Source organism: Spermophilus citellus (genome assembly GCF_964194105.1).
Source record: "Spermophilus citellus genome assembly, chromosome: 1".
NCBI lineage: Eukaryota > Metazoa > Chordata > Mammalia > Rodentia > Sciuridae > Spermophilus > Spermophilus citellus.
This window is the reverse complement of record NC_138182.1, coordinates 288538043-288550146: the sequence shown is the minus strand read 5'-3', so window position 1 is coordinate 288550146 and position 12104 is coordinate 288538043. Positions and strand designations below refer to the sequence as shown.

The window sequence follows — 12104 nt, the reverse complement described above, 5'->3', positions numbered from 1 at the left end:
CGGGCCCCCGCCGGCCCGGCTCTGTGAACCGCCCCTGGCGGTTCGGCGCTGCAAACGACCACTCCCCCCCACAGTTTGGTGCTGCAAATGACCCGACCCCCCACCCCCACCCTTGAACAGCTCCCGCCTGCCCTGCTCTGCGAACAGCTCCGCCCATGTGGCGAACGGCCCGCCCGCCTGGCTCTGCGAACAGCCCCGCCTGCACGGGGGAATCAGGAGTGTTGAGGGACCCGCAGCGCGGAAATCCCGGCTACCGCTCCCACCAGTGCTGACAACTGAGGTCTCTTGCACCAGCTTCCGGGGGCGTGGCTACCGGAGGGCAAGCAAATTCACTGGGGGTTCTCAGCCCCAAGCTCTACAAACTTAGGGTCTGAGGGAATGGCAAACTGGAAGAGTGTGCCCAGTCGTTCATGAAAACAGGGCTCCCGGGAGCAGCAGACCTGGCGTGTAGCCAGTATTGTGGTGAGCGGCACCCGTGAGAGGGGCCTGGCTAGAGGAAAAGTGGGAAGTGACTAGACACAACAGGAGGCCCTAGGCACTCAGGATTGGAGACTCGCCCAGTCTGGGAGGAGGAGCTGCTCCACAGTGATTGGTTCCCGCATATTGACAGGAGAAACTTGGCCTGGTGGGCACAGCGCCACCTACTGGAAGAGAAGTTAATCAAACTCTAAGACTGCATTTATTAGTTTTTTTTTTTTTCCTTTTCTTTTCTTTTTTTTCTTTTTCCTTTTTCTTTTTTTTGATTTGGGTTTTTCTTTCATTTTCATTTTTCTTTCTTGTTGTATTATTAATTTTTTTTACAATTTTTTTTAATTTTTTTCTACTAATTTTCATATAAATTTTTTAAAATTATTATTATTATTATTTTTAAATTTTTTCTTTTTTAGTTCCTATTTTTTTCTTCTTTAGTCTTTTCATTTTTCTTATCCCCCCTTTCCTTGAATTCTACCTGCCTACTCTCATTCTCTTTAGTGACTTCTTCCCTTCCCTTCAAATACCTTTCCTCCCAAGCATCAAATTAATTTATAGGAGTAAACAGTAACTCAGCAGTCAAACAGAACAAGAAGTAACATGAGCAGCTTCAAAAAACAAGGAAGAAAAGGAGTACAAACAATGCAGGACAGCCTAAATATTCAGGAGACCTAGAGTCATCAGAAAAATGGTCATATAAAGAACTCAAGGAACACCTTAGACAGATGGAATGGAACCTTAAAGAGGATACAAGACAGCAAATTCAAGCAGCGAAAGAACACATTGAGAATGAATTTCATAAACAGATAAAAGAAGAAGTTAAGCATCTTTATCAGGAGATAGAGATTATAAAAAATAATCAAACAATAATTCTAAAAATGAAGGAAACGATAAACCACATTAAAAACTCAATTGAGAGCATCACTAACAGAGTGGAGCAAGTAGAAACCAGAACGTCAGATAATGAAGACAAAATATACCATCTTGAAAAGAGTCTAGCCAACTCAGAAAGGCTGGTAAAAAATCACGAGAAAAACATCCAAGAGATATGGGATAACATAAAAAAAAACAAATTTAAGAGTCATCGGGATAGAGGAAGGCACAGAGATTCAAACCAAGGGAATGAGTAACCTGCTGAATGAAATAATTACAGAAAACTTTCCAGAAATGAAGAAGAAAACAGATATACAAATTGAAGATGCATACAGGACACCGAGCACACAAAATCACAGTAGACCAACGCCAAATCACATTGTTATGAAGATATCCAATATACAGAACAAAGAGAAAATATTAAAAGCTATAAGAGAAAGGATGCAGATTACATTCAGGGGTAAACCAATAAGGTTAACAACGGATTTTTTATCACAGATGCTGAAAGCGAGAAGGTCATGGAACAATGTATTTCAAACACTGAAAGACAATGGATGCCAACCAAGAATTCTGTATCCAGCAAAATTAAGCTTCAGGTATGACAACGAAATAAAAATCTTTCATGATAAACAAAAGTTAATAGAATTTGCAGCCAGAAAACCAGCATTGCAAAGCATTTTGAGCAAAACACTACACGAAGAAGAAATGAAAAACAATAACCAAAACCATCAGTGGGAAGTGCCTCAGTAAAGACAGAGGGTGAGGAGGAGGACAATCATGGAGAAACAAACTAAAATTTTTTTAAAAAAAGGATAAACAATCAAACATGGATGGAAGTTCAAACCATATATCAATAGTAACTCTGAATGTTAATGGCTTAAACTCTCCAATAAAGTGACAGAGACTGGTATCATGGATTAAAAAAACAAATCCAACAATATGCTGCCTCCAGGAGACACATCTGATTGGAAAAGACATACACAGGCTGAAGGTGAAAGGATGGGAAAAAATATACCATGCACACGGTCCTCACAAGCAAGCAGGGGTGGCCATCCTCATATCGAATAAAATCGACTTCAAGACTAAGTTAATCAAAAGGGATAAAGAAGGTCATTATATACTGTTAAAAGGAACCATTCACCAACAAGACATAACAATTATCAATATTTACGCACCAAATAATGGTACTGCGACATTCATAAAACAAATTATCCTCAAATTCAAGAATCAAATAGACCACAACACAATAATTATGGGAGACTTCAACACACCTCTCTCACCATTGGACAGATCCGACAAACAAAAGTTGAATAAAGAAACTATAGAACTCAATACCACAATCAATAACCTAGACTTAACTGACTTATATAGAATATATCAACCATCATCAAATGGCTATACTTTTTTCTCAGCAGCACATGGATCCTTCTCAAAAATAGACCATATATTATGCCATAGGGCAACCCTCAGTAAATATAAAGGGGTGGAGATAATACCATGCATTTTATCTGATCATAATGGAATGAAACTGGAAATCAATGATAAAAGAAGGAAGGAAAAATCCTACATCACATGGAAAATGAACAATATGTTACTGAATGATCAATGGGTTACAGAATTCATAAAGGAGGAAATCAAAAAATTCTTAGAGATAAATGAAAATACAGACACAACATATCGGAATCTATGGGACACAATGAAAGCAGTTTTAAGAGGAAAATTCATCGCCTGGTGGTCATTCCTAAAAAAAAGAAAAAACCAACAAATAAATGAGCTCACACTCCAACTCAAAGCCCTAGAAAAGGAAGAGCAAAACAACAGCAAATGTAGCAGAAGGCAAGAAATAATTAAAATCAGAGCGAAAATCAATGAAATTGAAACAAAAGAAACTATTGAAAAAATTAACAAAACTAAAAGTTTGTTCTTCGAAAAAATAAATACGATCGACAGACCTTTAGCCATGCTAATGAAGAGAAGAAGAGAGAGAACTCAAATTACTAACATACGGGATGAAAAAGGCAATATCACAACAGATGCTACAGAAGACAATTAGAAATTATTTTGAAAACCTATATTCCAATAAAATAGAGGATAGTGAAGACATCAATAAATTTCTTAAGTCATATGATTTGCCCAGACTGAGTCAGGAGGATACACACAATCTGAACAGACCAATATCAATGGATGAAATTGAAGAAGCCATCAAAAGACTACCAACCAAGAAAAGCCCAGGACCGGATGGGTATACAGCGGAGTTTTACAAAACCTTTAAAGAAGAATTAATACCAATACTTTTCAAGTTATTTCAGGAAATAGAAAAAGAGGGAGCTCTTCCAAATTCATTCTATGAGGCCAACATCACCCTGATTCCGAAACCAGACAAAGACACCTCAAAGAAAGAAAACTACAGACCAATATCTCTAATGAACCTAGATGCAAAAATCCTCAATAAAATTCTGGCGAATCGAATACAAAAACACATCAAAAAAATAGTGCACCATGATCAAGTAGGATTCATCCCTGGGATGCAAGGATGGTTCAACATACAGAAATCAAAAAATGTTATTCACCACATCAATAGACTTAAAGATAAGAACCATATGATCATCTCGATAGATGCAGAAAAAGCATTTGACAAAGTACAGCATCCCTTTATGTTCGAAACATTAGAAAAACTAGGGATAACAGGAACTTACCTTGACATTATAAAAGCTATCTATGCTAAGCCTCAGGCTAGCATCATTCTGAATAGACAAAAGTTGAAGGCATTCCCTCTAAAATCTGGAACAAGACAGGGATGCCCTCTATCACCACTTCTATTCAATATAGTTCTCGAAACACTGGCCAGAGCAATTAGACAGACGAAAAAAATTAAAGGCATAAAAATTGGAAAAGAAGAACTTAAATTATCACTATTTGCAGATGACATGATTCTATACCTAGAAGACCCAAAAGGGTCTACAAAGAAACTACTAGAACTAATAAATGAATTCAGCAACGTGGCAGGATATAAAATCAACACGCATAAATCAAAGGCATTTCTGTATATCAGCGACAAAACTTCTGAAATGGAAATGAGGAAAAACACTCCATTCACAATATCCTCAAAAAAAATAAAATACTTGGGAATCAACCTAACAAAAGAGGTGAAAGATTTATACAGTGAAAACTACAGAACCCTAAAGAGAGAAGTAGAAGAAGATCTTAGAAGATGGAAAAATATACCCTGTTCATGGATAGGCAGAACTAACATCATCAAAATGGCGATATTACCAAAAGTTCTCTATAGGTTCAATGCAATGCCAATCAAAATCCCAAAGGCATTTCTTGTAGAAATAGATAAAGCAATCATGAAATTCATATGGAAAAATAAAAGACCCAGAATAGCAAAAGCATTTCTAAGCAGGAAGTGTGAATCGGGAGGTATAACGATACCAGATTTCAAACTATATTACAGAGCAATAGTGACAAAAACAGCATGGTACTGGTACCAAAACAGGCGGGTGGACCAATGGTATAAAATAGAGGACACAGAGACTAATCCACAAAGTTACAACTATCTTATATTTGATAAAGGGGCTAAAAGCATGCAATGGAGGAAGGATAGCATCTTCAACAAATGGTGCTGGGAAAACTGGAAATCCATATGCAACAAAATGAAACTGAATCCCTTTCTCTCGCCATGCACAAAAGTTAACTCAAAATGGATCAAGGAGCTTGATATCAAATCAGAGACTCTGCATCTGATCGAAGAAAAAGTTGGCTCCGATCTACATATTGTGGGGTCGGGCTCCAAATTCCTTAATAGGACACCCATAGTCCAAGAGTTAATAGCAAGAATCAACAAATGGGACTTACTTAAACTAAAAAGTTTTTTCTCAGCAAGAGAAACAATAAGAGAGGTATATAGGGAGCCTACATCATGGGAACAAATTTTTACTCCTCACACTTCAGATAGAGCCCTAATATCCACAGTATACAAAGAACTCAAAAAATTAGACAATAAGATAACAAATAACCCAATGAACAACTGGGCCAAGGACCTGAACAGACACTTCTCAGAGGAGGACATACAATCAATCAACAAGTACATGAAAAAATGCTCACCATCTCTAGCAGTCAGAGAAATGCAAATCAAAACCACCCTAAGACACCATCTCACTCCAGTAAGATTGGCAGCCATTATGAAGTCAAACAACAACAAGTGCTGGAGAGGATGTGGAGAAAAGGGTACACTTGTACATTGCTGGTGGGACTGCAAATTGGTGCGGCCAATTTGGAAAGCAGTATGGAGATTCCTGGGAAAGATGGGAATGGAACCACCATTTGACCCAGCTATTGCCCTTCTCAGACTATTCCATGAGGACCTTAAAAGAGCGTACTACAGGGATACTGCCACATCGATGTTCATAGCAGCACAATTCACAATAGCTAGACTGTGGAACCAACCTAGATGCCCTTCAGTAGATGAATGGATAAAAAAAAATGTGGCATTTATACACCATGGAATATTACGCAGCACTAAAAATGACAAAATCGTGGATTTTGCAGAAATGGATGGCACTAGAGCAGAATATGCTTAGTGAAGCTAGCCAATCCCTAAAAAACAAATACCAAATGTCTTCTTTGATATAATGAGAGCAACTAAGAACAGAGCAGGGAGGAAGAGCAGGAAGAAAAGATTAACATTAAACAGAGACATGAGGTGGGAGGGAAAGGGAGAGAAAGGGGGAACTGCATGTAAATGGAGGGAGACCCTCATTGCTATACAAAATTACATATAAGAGGTTGTGAGGGGAATGGGAAAATAAACAAGTAGATAAATGAATTACAGTAGATGGGGTAGAGAGAGAAGATGGGAGGGGAGTGGAGGGGGGATAGTAGAGGTTAGGAAAGGTAGCAGAATACAACAGTTACTACTATGGCATTATGTAAAAATGTGGATGTGTAACCGATGTGATTCTGCAATCTGTATTTGGGGTAAAAATGGGAGTTCATAACTCACTTGAATCTAATGTATGGAATATGATATATCAAGAGCTTTATAATGTTTTGAACAAACAATAAAAAGTAAATAAATAAATAAAGAGAGTCACACCAGGCTGGCACCACCCTGCATACCTCTCACAGTCACTATTTACAAAGCTCCCCTTAAAATAAGACCGTGAAGCTAGAGAGAAAAAGGGGAAAGACAAGGTGGGGCAAGGATCTCATAAAAACCAAGGGGAGATCAGCATAGGAAAGAGGCCGGGTGGGGTAGGGGAGAGGTAAGTGCTGGGGAGTGATGCTGGCCAATGGTATTGTTCTACTGAGTGGAGTATGAATACGTAACAACAAGTTCCATCATCATGTACAACTACGACACACCAACTTAAAAAATGTGGAAAGAAGAAAAAGAGATCAGAACCCTTCACTACTAGAATCAACCTTTTTTTAAAAAAAGTGGGAAGAAATCACTTTAAATCTTCCTAAGACTTATTATCTAAAGGAAAACTATAATACTTCCCTATCAGGGCCATCTCACTGTCTCCTAATCTATTCTAAGTGTTAAAATAAAAATCATTCCTTCCCCTACACACATACAAAAAGAGAAGCTACCTACTAGCACTCCCTAGCACCTGGTGGAAAAGGAGTCTCCAGGGAATCCACCGCAGGGCCCCAGGAGAGCAAGAGAGAGCTTTGGCAGCTGTCGGGCAGTCAACTCAGGGCTGCTGGTGACAGCGTGGGTCAAGTCAGAACCTGCCTGTGGCCTGCATGTCTTCTCTACCCTCCTGCCCCTCCGATGTGCCCCCTTCTCCCGCCTTTGGTCTGCAGCAGGCCTGAGCAGGGCGAGAGGAAGAAGTTTTAGCCCTGAGTTGAAGTTGAAGTCTGTTGACTCTATGGGCCAAAGGTGCTAATGGCTTTTTCAAAGAATCTTTTATTAACTGAAAGTGATAAGAAAAATCACGGGACTCGCCCTAAATTTTACCTAGAGCAATTGAAGAGTTAGTCCCACAGTATAAATTCAGAGTGACACTGGAAATAGCTTCCATTGTCTGGGAATTACATCCCACAAATCATGCTTGTCTCCATATTTATATACAGCTGTCTCACTAAACAGAAAAATCTAAGAAATGAATGAAGCTAGCTTCAGAGAAACATCCTAAATTTGAGGTGCTTCACATACTTTCAAAAAACAATCAGAGCCTGAGATCAAGTCACACTTACTCCTGAGATAGCCTGGACTCTGTCTCTTTAAGCAAGTGCTCCTGGCTTCCTGGAGAAATTGCTGTTGTACCTCTTTCTATCTGGCCCTGGAATTCTTTTCTGAGGTTGATGACCAGAGCCTGCCAGGGCTGAGGTGAGGTTCTCCTCTTCTTCTGAGGGACCTCCCCAGGTCCGAATCTAGTGACGATTTGAGGTAGGCCCAGGGTCCAGAGTGGGAAGGACCTGAGTGAGTCTCAGAGCCTGAGAGGACACACCCCCTGCATCAGTGCTAGAGGCGCTGGGTCAGGTCACCTCATCTTGGGGCCAGAGGAGGAGGGGGCTTTCACTCAGGGCTCAATCGAGGAGGACTCACCCTCTAGCAGAGGACTTGAACATAGGCTGGTGGTCACCATGACTCCGCGGCTATGGGGAACCGGAGCCAAGGCCCTCTGGTGGGTGCAAACTGTGGAACTCCAGTGCAGTCGGAAGGCGTGAGGCCTGCACCTGAGGACACTGGAAGCTCCCAGTGCGCAAAGCCGAGGGTTGGAAGCCAGGACTGTGGTTGGAAGCCAGAGTCTGAGTAACACTTGGCCATGGCACTGGGGGGGAGGACCTGGGTGGGGTGGTGATCACACAGCTGCTTTTGTCGTGACCCACAGAGCCACGTATTTGAAGGTGTGAATTTTATGTTGTGTAAATTATGCCTCAATGAACCTGATGACATGAAAAACTCATAAAACAAATAATTTACCTTCAGAGCAAAGTCTCTACCTATGGGGGGAATGGATGATAAAATAGCACTGATCAATAATGGACAGCTCCATCAACTCAGCAAAGGCAAAACTTAAAAGGTTACTCAACAATGTTTATTTTATTTATTTCAGAACACATCTTCCCCCACAATCTATAGCATTTTGACGTTGGTGGATAAAGAGTCTGCGTTCAGGTCTGACCAGGATGTAACAATTCAGGCATGGTGGCAGACACTTGGCCTAGACATGACTGAACTGGAGAGAGAAGCGGCCAGCAGGGTGCCCTGGAGAGATGGCCACAGGGCAGCACTGCAACCTGCTTCTTCAGGAGCCCTGCCAAGCTTGCCCTCAAGACACTGCTGCCCTCATTTGTGTGCTGTCCCCTCTCCCCTCCGCCTCTTTCTCCTGCACCTGCCAGCACCTTTGCTCACCCTGGTGTCGTAGGACCCTCTTGCGGAGTATGCTGCTCTAGCTGGGGAGCGGCTGGGGCTTCCCCAGCACGGGTGCTCTGGCCTCCACTGCACCTGGCACGAGGTCCACAGTGACTCAGATCCTTGTTCAAGGGCTGTTCTCCTCTGTGACGCCCAGATTCTCTCTTCTTTTTGCCAAATTGACTTAATGTGAGTAGACATGGTCATCTTCACATTTCCCCTGACTGGGTTTGGGTGGACTTGTTGAATGTGCAAATTCACATCAATCACCAAGTGCAGGAGTCTCTGAGCCAGCTTTTGGAGATGCTCTATCTGCCTTGTCCTCTCCTCCCTTCAAGACTGACATTGTCCCTGGTCCCCAGGAGCCCTCATTCTCTTCACATTTTTCCTCAGTACCCTTCAGATCAGATGGCTGTTTTATTTCTTCAATTGTGTCCACATATTAAGCCCATACAACAGCTTTTTAAAGATACTCTATTTTGCAGCTGCCAGATTTCCCGTGGTTCTGGAGTGCACCCCCACGTCTCCTGAGATGTCCTGTGCTGTCATAGGACGTGCTCCCTGCCTTGGCCGAGTGCAGGCAGGACAGACTCTTTGACACCCTCATCTAGTGATGACAACATCCGGGTCCTTTCCCTGGACTGCAGGCCACTTTTCCTAACTCTTCATACATCAAGTGGGATGCACTTTGGAAGTGGAGAACGTTCTGCTGTGGGGTCGTGGATTCTGACCTGCAGTGGGGTCTTTTTCACTCTTTCACCCTTTCCTACTCAGGGTTTAGCAAGCTTGGTGTAGGGTCAGCGACCCAGGCACAGTTTACCAGCCCTGGGCTTCAGCTTCTCGGCTCCCCCTGCTTGGGATCCACTTTCTCTTTCCAATGGCCAAGACCCTGTGTTCCATTCTTGGTCCTCCAGACCACAGAGACGTCTGAGATTCACCTGCTCTGGCACGAAGGGTCTGGACCTGCCACCTTCCCACTGACCTGGGTGGGGGTGGGGGTACAGCGGGTACCAAGACTCCAGGACCGGTCTGCTGCCCCACTTTGCAGTGCTCCTGTGGGACTCAGGGAGAGGTCAAAGGTGCATTCCTCCCACCCCTGCAGGAAATCCCTGAGCTACTCAGCCAGCAGGAGACAGTGATGACGCATGTCCTGGGAGGCACGCTGCTTGTGTCCCTCAGGCTGGAGGGCAGCACACCCTGGCACAGGTGAAGACTTGCAGTGAGTACTTATGCCAGGCAGCACCTGAACCTGGCCAGCGAGGGACTATACAGCCAGGACTGTGGCACTCTGCTCCAGGGAGAGCCCCCTCTGCACTGGCTCACCCCTGTTCCTTTTGATAGGTTTGCCCCAGGACAGCTGGCAGTTTCTGGGGACCCTCGAGGGAAACAAGTTTGTCATCAAGTAGGATGCACTTTGGAAGTGCACTGGCCACAAGCAGCATTCGTCCTGCCTGATGCTTCCTGGAAGCTGCATTCACACTTCAGCTCCCAGGAGCCAGTCCAGTCAGCTGTCCCACCAAGTCTGACAGGGATGTCACCAACAGCATGTTCTCCCAGGTCCTGAGAGCTCATGTGACCACCTGGTCAGCCCAGCCCTAAGAGCTGCCTTTTCTCTGGGCTGTGCAACCAAGTGGAGAATGGATCCATTTTATCTTTCCAGGCTGGTTCTCACCTTGAATGAGCTCTGCAGCAGCTGGAGAGTCTTCGGGGCCTGAGGATGCCAGAGGAGGGGCACCCAGGTCACATCCTCAGGGCAGGCAGGAGCAGGGGACCCTCCTCCCTTCATCCGTGTCCTTGGGGCAAGGCCTAACTTCCATTTGCCATGTAGTTGAGCCGGGATCTAGGTGCCCAGCTGTTATGTAAGAAGAAGCTGTTCTGAGAAGCATGCTGCGTGGCTCCAGAGCTCAGTTACTTCCACTTCACTTGTGAATGTGGAATTTTCTCCTGAGTAGGTGCTATGGTTGTTTGAAAGAGAACTAGGGGAGCTGGGCAGCCTCTTGCAGCTACCCTCCTAGAAGACATGGGGCAGTGGGGTGGGGAGTAGCAGGCCTTGTGTGCCTCACCAGGGGTGAGGGCCCAGACCAACCCCGGCTGTATTAATGCACTATTATTGGACTCAGGGAGAGGTCAAAGGTACATCCCTTTGACTACCAGTCCAAGGGCCCCGGCTGTATTAATGCACTATTCTTTGGCTACAGCAGAACTGGCACACAGGATGAGGGCTGGAGCACACACAGGGTGCAAAGAAACAGCCCAGGGCTTTGGAAGGCATTTGAGTGCTGCTGTTGGCCCGGTTGAACAGAGAGCTGACCTAGTGGCCTGTCTGTCTCAGTCCATCAGTTGGTAAGAGGCCAGTGGGGTTGACCAGGCCTTCCTGGAGACTTTGATTCTTGGTGCTGCAGACACTTGTCAAGAGCCTTACCTTGCAGGTCTGAACAGGATGGCCAGCCAGCCAGGTTGGAGCCCTAGGCCCAGGTGGAGAAGGCCCTCCATAGACCTTGAGGGTTTGGTTTCTGTGCCAGAGGGACCAGCCTGGAGGAGACATCTGTGAGCTCAGGTATAAAATTTCACCTGCTGCCAGAGACCCCCAAACCACATCTGCAGCATAGCACCCTGCTACAAACTTGTCCAGCCACAGGAGCCCAGTACCAAAGCCCTCCCAGGGGTCACAGAGGGCCCAGGAAGGATACTGTCTCTGTCCTCACCGAGCTCTTGTGCCCCTCAGGGAACAGGCTGAGTGGGACAGGGTGCATGCTCACTGCATGGTAGAGCTCCTCTTCAGAGCACACTCTTCTGCTTTACAACTAAGGCTGCTCTGCTTTGATCCTCACCTGAAGGTTTGAGACAGACATGTGGCCAGCTCCCCTCTCCGCTTCCTTCCTGATCATGTTCTTTAGAGTCCTTCTGGTCTCACTTCCCAGGGAAAACAAGCTTTCCTGGGCACTGAGGCGTGCTTACCCCACCAGACAGTCCTGCCATGTGCTCGATCATCTCCAGATCACTCATGCCTGACAAAGAAGATGACCCCGAGGAGTCAGCATGTGCTCAGTAGAGAAGCAGTGTCCAAGTATTTTCCATCCTTGGTTGGTTAAATCACTGGATTTGGAAACGGTGATTATGAAGGGCTGACATTACTGCAAAATTTTTCAAATTTTTAAAAAATGTTTTATTAATCAAAAAAAATACTTTCCACCTCTACCTGAGATAAAGACGTAGGGAATGAGCTTAAATTCACCTGCACCTGGAGACTCTGGAGGCTCAGTGCTAGCTCAGAGGCCAGAGCGCCTGAAGCTCTGAGTCCAGGGACAGGAGGAGAGGCTGCCCTGCTCCAGAGAGGGCAGATCCCCCTTCCCTTGGCCTTCATGCTTTGCTGGGGCCCAGCTGCCTGATG

General features: G+C 44.5%; 1 pseudogene across 1 annotated transcript in view; it reads right to left on the bottom strand.

Annotated features, from left to right (window-relative positions):
- LOC308657944 (lysine-specific demethylase 2B-like) overlaps positions 1–11719 on the bottom strand; it is a 60553-nt pseudogene extending 48834 nt beyond the window's left edge. The window contains exons 1-2 of the transcript XR_014024382.1: positions 11677–11719; positions 11545–11593 (exon numbers count right to left, since the gene is read on the bottom strand). The product of XR_014024382.1 is annotated as a lysine-specific demethylase 2B-like (transcript). The remainder of the gene's footprint in view (positions 1–11544; positions 11594–11676) is intronic.
- Between the last annotated feature and the right edge of the window lie 385 nt (positions 11720–12104).